Raw genomic sequence first — 7832 nt, forward strand, 5'->3', positions numbered from 1 at the left:
TTATCTCTCTCTAATCATTTCCATGGCAGCCTATTGTGATGTTAGGCAGAATTATACTGATTTCGCTAGAGGCAAGAGGGGGGATGGCAAGAGGGAGGTGGTGAAAGCATAGGATTTGGAGAGATCTGACTTCCCAAGGGCCCTTGAGCAAGTCATTTAGTGCTTCCGTGCCTCAGTTTCTTTATCTGTAAAATGGGGACGATGATAATATTGATCTTCCATTCTAGGGTGTTGCCAGGTTGGGCTTTGAGATTCATTCCCAGAGGGAAGTATAGTACACGCAAAGGGGATATTTAATTTAGGGTTCAGGACTCATGCATCCAATAGTTTTTGCCTCCCAGGATTCCCACACAAATGCTACCTAAAACCTGGCCTGGATTATACAGTCATGGAATGGAGTGTTGACGCCCCCACAGGAATTTACCACATTATGGAACTGCAAAGTATTATCATTTATCATATTTTTCTGCAGGAGGAGTAAACAGAAATGAGCAAAAATGAACGGTACAGAAGCAAAATCCTGTTCTCATGCCAATGTCCACAGTTAAGATTCAGGGTCAATGGCAGAGAAATATGGAAAGCATGTGATGAATTGTCCATTGCTACCAACATTTTCCGCAAGGTTGTGGAATCCCACGGTATTCTAGCTGAGCAAAGGTATCACTGAAATTATGATCAGTTGGGCTCTTTTGTCTTTCCGTTATCATTTTCTATGGCCCTAGCTATGTTGCCTTGGGCTGTGATCCTGTAGCTTTGCCACAGCTAAAGAGTGTTGGACTCAGGCAATACTTAGAAGTGGGATTTCCAGGGAAGCCCAACAAATGGTGGTGGTAATTCAGTAGGTGGCACTGCTTCCCTCCCAGTCAGTACAGAGCCAATGTGATCTGAGGGGCTGATGTGCTGCTCCTGGGGGGATGTCTTTCATATAATATAGAGTATAAAAGCAAGGCAAGGGCCCGGCCAGTTGTGGTCATTAAAAGTCTTGTTCTGGAGCCTCAGTTGAACTAGGACCCTCCTTGGCTCTCCTGTTAGGGGGACAGAGGTGGTGTTATGGCAACTTTCTGCCCCCCTCCCAATCCTGAGGGGTAGCTGTGGACCACCAGAGGAACTGCACTTGAAAAGCCACGGAGCTGCTGGAACTGGCTTGAACAGGTTCCTAGGGACTGTTCTGTTGGCCAGGGCCGGCTCTAGGTTTTTTGCTGCCCCAAGCAAAAAAATTTTGGCTGCCCCCCCCCAACCCTCCTGCCGCCCCAGCCTTGGGTCACTGGTAACTCGCTCCCAGGGCGGGTCATTCAGCAGGAATTTTGGATGTGCACAGAACACAGACAGGATTGGTTCCCATATGGTTACAGAACTGCAGTAAAGTGGAACAATTTTCAGCTTGTGTGATTGAAGGCTATCTGGAGGCATATTATAAGACTGTCCTACATAAATGAGGAAAAGTTGAGGTGCCTTTATTATTCTTTTGTTCCACGCTTTGTTTCTATGTGGAATTTGCCAAGGCAATATCACTGTCTTCCTTTTAAACAAATAAAACTAAAACTTAATAATAATAAATAATAATAATAATAATAATAAAAGCAATGGCTGTTGAAAATAGCAATTCCAGTCCTAATAACCACTGGGAAGCATTTCTTGCTCAATTTATCCTACTTTTTCTGCAGCACGTTACAGTGGATCACTATATTTGATTTGGGAGAAATGAAGTAACAGTTGCCCAAACTGAGCTTGAGCACTCCTGAATTCTGAGATGTTCAAATCTGGAAGGCAGGTGCTAGATTCCCTTTCTGAATATTAGCTAAATCTGGAAAAGAAAAGTCAATTTCTGCTTCCATGGCTCAGAAGTGTAAATCCTCCTACGTGCCTGGTACTGTATCTAAAGCTGCCCAGTCTAGTAGAGCCTCCCCTCCCTTACTTTTCATTTTAAATTCTAGTGGGACCCATATACCTGCCTTGCTAGGCTTCAGATAGAGAGGTGCAATGTCCATTTAGTCCACCCAATTCTTTCTTTGGGGAAGAGCCCAGGCTGGGGCGGCAGGAGGTGCGGGTGGGGGGGAAGAGCCCAGGGCTGGGGCGGCAGGGGGTGCGGGTGGGGCCAGATATGGGGCAGCAGGGGGAGCCCAGGGCGGGGGATGGGGGGGACAGCAAAAAACCTAGAGCTGGCTCTGTTCCTACCATTCACAGCAAGCTGCAGATTTCAGTTCCATACTCCTTTCCCACACCCTTTCCTGTTGCTAGTGGCCAAGGGAATGCTGGGAAATGTAGTTCTTTCCCTGCTCCGGGGCTGGCTCTATAGGCAGGGAGTTAACCAAGGAACTACAGCTCCCAGGGCCCCCTGTTGATTCTCAGCTCCCATGCTGGATTCTTGTGCCCCTTGCAAATCTGCCGCCCCAAGCAATTGCTTGCTTTGCTGGTGCCTAGAGCCGCCCCTGTTTGGGACCATGAGCGAGTCTCTTCACCACTGGGTGCCTCGGTTTCCCCAACTATCAAATAGAGCTAATCAAAGTTTTGTTTGTTCTCCCCATTTTACAGGGTGGGAAACTGAGACACTGTTGGGACCTGTCTACACTACAGGTCTGTAGTGCATTTGTAAGCTGCTGACTCCCACATGCTGTTCAGAGCCTATGGACAACATGGCTCCTAAAGGTGTGTTTCTTCTGTGCTTATCGCCTATGTACCAGCAGGGCTGGAGGGCCTTTTCTCACTGTGCTGTGGAGAGCAGGTCCTGGGTACTAAGGGTCTGAAGAAGCTCTCAAGGACTAATTTTTTAAAATAATGTTTATCAATGAATTGGGAGAAAACATACAATCACTGCTGATAAGATTGGTGGGTGACAAAATAGTGGCAGAGTGGTAATTACTGATGAGGAGAGGGCATTGAAACAGAGTGATCTGGCTCATTCGGCAAGCTGGACCCATTCAAAGAAAACAAGTTTGACCAGAACCAAATGCAAGGTCCTATACCTAGCAACGAGGCCTGCCGGCCACACCTTCAGAATGGGGAAGTGTGTCCAGGAAAGCAGTGACTCTGAAAAGGATTTAGGGGCCATAGTGGAGAAGCCACTCAACATGAGCTCCTAGTGTGATGCTGTGGTGAATAAGCCCAGAGTCTGGTACTATTCAATATTCTCATTAATGATTTGGAAAATGGAGTGGAGAGTATGCTTCTAAAAGCTACAGATGACACCAAGCACTTTGGAGCACAGGATTGGAATTCAAAACACCCTTTACAAATTGGAGACTTGGTCTTCTTGAGCCAAACTCCCTGGCTGGGCCCCTCTCTATAGATTGGGCTGAAGTGAAACCTCCAACAACCACCTGGCTCCTTCCTGCCGTAGGCCGCAGCCCCTAGGTTCCATAGGGAATTTCTGAATTAACCCTCTAGAAAGCTGCCTCTGGCGCTCTACAAGCTCTCACACAGCCCTGTCACGAGAGGTGAGGAATAAGGTCCTGCCTCCCCCAACTGCTCGGGGGAATCCTCTCAGAGAATCAGTGCAGGGCTTTGTGCTTCTCTACAAACAGATCCCTCTGCGTGGTGTTGTCAAGCAGCTGCACGCCCCTTGGCAGCTCTTTTTAGAGCAACATTAACTCCCACCGGGATTTCTGCTCTAAATGCTCCGGGCCTGAGAGAAGGATTCTGTGGGAAACAGGCCTTTCCCTTGCTCCAGTCCAGGCTCTTCTGTTCTGATGCTGCAGAGCTGATAGGGAAGGCTTGAGGGTTCCTGGTGAGCATGCTGCAACGCCACCAATCCCATGCTGCAACGCCACCAATCCCATTCTGCCTCAGCCCCGGGGACACGTCCTCTTTCTCCCCCGGCACCTTCCAGTGGAGGGAAGAAAGGGACATGTGAGATGGAGTCTCTCCCTGCTTACAGATAACCCATCCTGCAGTAACACAAGTGTGGATGCAGGGGAATGCTGTGCTGCGGTGTATGTGCCCTGCAAGATATCACTCATGAAGGGAAGCAACACTGCTCTTGGCACTGGCATTAGGGAAGAGGAGTTGGAAATTCTCCCTGAGGAGGGGAAATGGGGAAACCCGGTGGGACGATGTGTATGACTGGAATGTTAGTGTCACTGGTTACAACCCAATGAGATAGGGTTACCATACGTCCGGTTTTTCCCGGACATGTCCGGCTTTTCAGCAATCAAACCCCCGTCCGGGGGGAATTGCCAAAAAGCCGAACATGTCCGGGAAAATGCCGGCCAGACACTTCCCCTCCCGCGGCTGCTCTGCTCCTCCCCTGACTCTTCAGCTCTGTTTAAGAGCCGAGCTGCCCGAGCACTATGGGCTTCAGGCAGCCCCCGTGCCTCCGGACCCCAGCTGCCGGCCGGGCGCTTCCCCTCCCGGGCTCCAGCTGCGCTGGGGAAGCGCCGGCCGGGGGCACAGGGTCTGGGGGCTGCCCGGCAAACCGTGAAGCCGGTAGCGCTCGGGCAGCCCTTTTCGCGTGGCTGGGAGTGGGAGGGAGGAGGGGGCGGAGTTGGGGCGGGGCTGGGGGTGGGAAATGGGCAGGGCCAGGGCCCCATGGAGGGTCCTCTTTTTTTATTTGTTAAATATGGTAACCCTAAGGGGAGAGAGGGGAAAAAAATAGTGGTGGTCAGGGTGGCACTTTACATTAGACCAGCGGTTCTCAAACTGTAGGTCAGGACCCCAAAGTGGGTCGCAACCCTATTTTAATGGGGTCACCAGGGCTGGCTTAGACTTGCTGGGGCCAAAGCAGAAGCCTGAGCCCCACTGCCTGAGACCGAAGCCAAAGCCTGAGGGCTTCAGCCCTGGGCAGTCAGGCTCAGGCTGCAGGCCCCCTGTCTGGGGCTGAAGCCCTTGGGCTTCGATTTTGGCCTCCCCATGTAGGGTGGTGGGGCTCAGGCTTTGGCTTTCCCCCCCTCACCTGGAGCGGTGGGGCTCGGGAGGGCTCAGACTTCGGTCCCCCTTCCTGGGGTCATGTAGTAATTTGTTGTCAGAAGGGGGTCAGAGTGCAATGAAGTTTGAGAACCCCTGCATCAGACACATCATGACCTGTTTTACGTTCTTGGTCATTGAGAATCCCAGGACCTTGAATGGACAGGGATCAATCTGCTAATAACACAGCCCAGCAGGGGAACCGGTGGAGGGCTGGCACAGTTCACTGAATCCAAACCAGCAAGCAGAAAATGTTTCTCCTTTTACACCTGTCTGTGACTTGTGGGAAGAAATGAGGTTAGCATGGGGGACTTCCTATTGGGAGACGGACAGGGGAGGTCTCACGTAGCCAGGAGCAAATCATCCTTGGAGATTTTGAAAAATTATAGATACTTTTCTAATACAAAGTTTTGTACCCAACTAGGGGTGACTCTATTGTGGGCCTCCTTGTGGTGGATAAAGATGAACAGATCACTGGACTGGATGTTTGTGGTTGCTCTGGGGCCACTGATCATGACTTGACTGTATTCAGTAAGGACCAGTTTTGGAACAAACCGATAAATTAAACAGCAATAAGTCACCAGAACCAGATGGTATTCGCCCAAGAGTTCTGAAGAAACTCAAATGTGAAATTGCAGTACTACTAACTAACTGTGGTATATAACCTATCCTTTAAATCAGCTTCCGTACCAGATGACTGGAGGATAGCTAATATGACATCAATGTTTAAAAAAGGCTCCAGAGACGCTCCCAGCAATTACAGGCCACTAAGGCTAACTTCAGTACCAGGCAAATTGGGTGAAATTATAGTAAAGAGCAGAATTATTAGACACATAGATAAACACAATTTGTTGGAGAAGAGTGAACATGGTTTTGTAAAGGGAAAGGATACCTCACAAATCTACTAGAATTCTTTGAGGGAGTTAACAAGCATGTGGATAAAGGTGATCCAGTGGATGTAGTGTACTTAAGATTTTCAGAAAGCCTTTGACAAGGTCCCTCACCAAAGGCTCTGAAGCAAAATGGGGTAAGATGGAAGGTCCTCTCTGGGATAGGTAACTGGTTAAAAGGCAAGAAAGAAAGGGTCTGACTAAATGGTCAGTTTTCAAAAAGGAGAGAGGTAAATAGTGGTGTTTTCAGCTTGGAAAAGAGATGACTAAGGGGGGATAGCATAGAGGTCTATAAAATGATGACGGGTATGGAGAAAGTAAATTAGGAAGTGTTATTTACTCCTTCTCGTAACACAAGAACTAGGGGTCACCAAATGAAATGAATAGGCAGCAGGTTTAAAAACAAAGAAAAGGAAGTATTTCTTCACACAATACACAGCCAACCTGGGGAAACTCTTTGCCAGAGGATTTTGTGAAGGCCAAGACTATAACAGGGTTCAACAAAGAACTAAATAAGTTCATGGAGGATAGGTCTGTCACTGGCTATTAGCCAGGATGGGCAGGTGTGGAATAATAAGGAGATGACACATACAACAGGTTCGACTCCTACCCGCATCTATCATCTGGGAGAATTAGAAATCTGTGTGCCTCCCGCCCGTGTTGTATTGAAATAAAGAATAGAGAGAATATAACCTGAAACAGAAGATTTATTAAGGGATAGATACAACTGGGGGAAAATTCACTATGGGGAACACTACAATACCCATGAATAGATTCCAGTAAGGGGGCATAAAGCCCAGGCCCTTAAATTGTCCCTTGGCTAAACTAATAAATGCCAAAAAATAATTACTGTCTCTCTTCTAGTTGCAGATGGAGGACACTGGCAATGGATGGTCTGTCTCAGGATCTCTGGAACATCGGAGGATTTGGCTCTCTACTGCCGAAGCAGGAGATCAACAGATCTGAGCGGATAGCACAGACTTCACTGGATCCTTTGGTGGATTACAGGAGTCAGGTAAGAATCAGAGTCCTTGACAGATGTTAGTAGCCTAAGTCTTGATCTAATGCCGCACAAAGGACCTGGACGTGGCTGCCTCGATGGTGGACAGCACCTGCGTCACACTAACAGTCCCTTATACGCTCTCTGAGGCGCACATTCCTGAGGCACACTCTGACAGGCACCGCTCCCAACCGGTTCCCGCCAGTTCTCTGTCCCTCAGGTTCCATGAGGAAAACAGAGTTTTGGCGGGAAAATGCCATGAAGAAAGGGTACCATAATGGAGTTCAAACCCTTCCTATCATATGCGCCATCTTCAATTTCTAAACTCCACTTTGAATTGCAGCAACATTCATAACAGAATATGACCATGTACCAAAATCACCTTACACAGGGATCCAAAACCATGCTCTTGAAGTGTCCCTAACCTGTGTTTGCTGGAAGCTGGGAATGGGCGACAGGGGATGGATCACTTGATGATTACCTGTTCTGTCGATTCCCTCTGGGGCACCTGGCATTGGCCACTCTGGGAGGATAGGATTCTGGGCTGTATGGACCATTGATCTGATCCAGTATGGCTGTTCTTATGACCAACAGAGGGCAGTCCCAACCAGCAATATTTATATTTGGTGCACTGAAAGGGCTAACTTTCCAAAGATGACCAAAATGATTAGTGAAAGTGTTTTGGAGAAAAACATTAAACAGAACAATGTGAATGAAAATTGGGAGCTATTGTTTAAGAAGCTTGTTAGATGGGGCATACGCCACATTGCATAATTAGCTGAGCTTGCAATAGCCTTCTGCTCAACTCACTGACATTTCTCCATCTGTAAATGTGGTAACCGTTTTAAAATCTAGATCCAATCAATTACAACATGTCAGGGAACATTCTAGGCATCAATGGTCTGATCATTGGGTTGATGGCGGTAAACAAGAGATTCCCATAGGGCTCCTGCCTTCCCTCCCTTTCCCTAGGAGCCATCCTCATCCTTTCTTTCCCTTTCTGCTCCCTCATCCTCTGCCGAGTTTTGGCATTAGTGAAGAGG

The 7832-nt window shown here is 48.3% G+C and overlaps 1 long non-coding RNA gene across 1 annotated transcript; it reads left to right on the top strand.

The window, feature by feature from the left end:
- The first annotated feature begins 570 nt into the window (after window positions 1-570).
- Window positions 571-6795, top strand: LOC128833470 (uncharacterized). Its single transcript, XR_008444246.1, has 3 exons — window positions 571-657; window positions 2533-2646; window positions 6654-6795. It is a non-coding gene; the product is annotated as an uncharacterized LOC128833470 (long non-coding RNA).
- The last annotated feature ends 1037 nt before the right edge of the window (window positions 6796-7832 follow it).

The sequence above is a fragment of the Malaclemys terrapin genome, chromosome 3, assembly GCF_027887155.1.
Source record: "Malaclemys terrapin pileata isolate rMalTer1 chromosome 3, rMalTer1.hap1, whole genome shotgun sequence".
Taxonomy (NCBI): Eukaryota; Metazoa; Chordata; order Testudines; family Emydidae; genus Malaclemys; species Malaclemys terrapin.